This window comes from Leopardus geoffroyi, chromosome B2 (genome assembly GCF_018350155.1).
Source record: "Leopardus geoffroyi isolate Oge1 chromosome B2, O.geoffroyi_Oge1_pat1.0, whole genome shotgun sequence".
NCBI lineage: Eukaryota > Metazoa > Chordata > Mammalia > Carnivora > Felidae > Leopardus > Leopardus geoffroyi.
In genome coordinates, this window is record NC_059332.1 from 10,289,766 (window position 1) to 10,291,318 (window position 1,553).

The window sequence follows — 1,553 nt, forward strand, 5'->3', positions numbered from 1 at the left end:
TTGTGAGTTCGAGCCCCATGTTCTCTGCTTGGGATTCTCTCTCTCTCTCTCTCTCTCTCTCTCTCTCTCTCTGCCTGTCTCTGTTCTCTCTGTCTCTCATAAAGATAAATAAATAAACTTGAAAAAAATTAGTATTACAATTCCTTTCTTCTCATCAAGACAAAAACAAAAACAAAAGACATTTTGCCTTCTTGGAGATCGCTTAAAAAATGAAAACACCCTTTAAAAAAAATGCAAAGTTCCTGGCAGGAGTTACTCCTTTAAATAATATCTGTGAACGCCGTGGTTATTTTTAACACCTCTGCAAAGATAGATTGACAGCCACCGAAGAGCAGATTTGGGAAGGGTAGTTAAACGGAAGAAGGACTTAGAAAAAACTTTATTTCACACGTTAATTGAAGTGCTCGTCAAAAGTACCGGCAAGTGAGGGCCATGCCCAGCCGGTCAGAATCCGGGAATCTGCATATTTAATAAGCAAGCCGGTGCAGGATCCCACTTTGAAGATAATGACTCTAAAGCCAGCATGAGCAGTTGTCGGGCAGGAGGGATTGAGGGTGGCTAGGGGTCATCCTACACAGACTGCGGCTCTCTACGCGATACCACTGGTGCAAGCTTTGCTCAGCTTTTTGTTTCTGCCTCATTTCATGGCTAAGTAAACAAGAATAGGCTGAGAGTTACCGGAAGGTTCGTAGGGCTTGATGCTGTGGAGGTGAGTTCAGGGATTTCCTTCTTTGGGCGGGGGAGGGGGGCTCTCTCTATAACTGCCCTTTTATAGTTGCATTTTGACAAGATAAAAAAGACAGTCACTCTCTGCACAGTATATTGAATTTATCAGTATTCATCAGCGCAAGCAGCACTGGGCGTTTGGGGCAGAGTTGGGGCTCGGCCAGCAGTTATACCCCCAACACACCTGAGAGCAGTTACTTGTGCTTCTGGCTTGCTGGTTGACCCTGACCTTTCTTTCTTTGCTTTTTCTATATCTGACTTCTTTTCTACATTTTGGACTCTCCACCCTTACCACCCCATCTTCTTATCTGTCAATGACTTGAGTTGGCTTGTGGCAGTAATGGGCACGTTCCCCTCCAACACATGAAATGAATAAAATACACGAAATTAAATGAAAAACATTTCATGAAAAACACGTTTAACACCAGATTTTATAGCAATTGCTAACAGTACTCGCAATTAATAATAAAAATCACAATCCTTTCCTTTATTCCTACTCCTGCCACTACTAGGGCTGTAAAAAGTGATTTAAAAATGATGCTAGAAAAATGAAAAACAATTTTGGGGGGCACCTGGTTGACTTGGTTGGTTACGCATCTGACCCTTGGTTTGGGCACCAGTCATGATCTCACAGTTTGTGGGTTCAAGCCCTACATCAGGCTCTGCACTAACAATGTGGAGCCTGCTTGAGATTCTCTCTCTGTCTGTCTCTCTCTGCCCCTCTTTCTCTCTGTCTCTCTGTCTCCAAACAAAAAAAAAAAATAATAAACTTAAAAACTGAAAAACAATTGTTTAAATGTAAGAGAGTATTGTTCTTCTTATCTTGT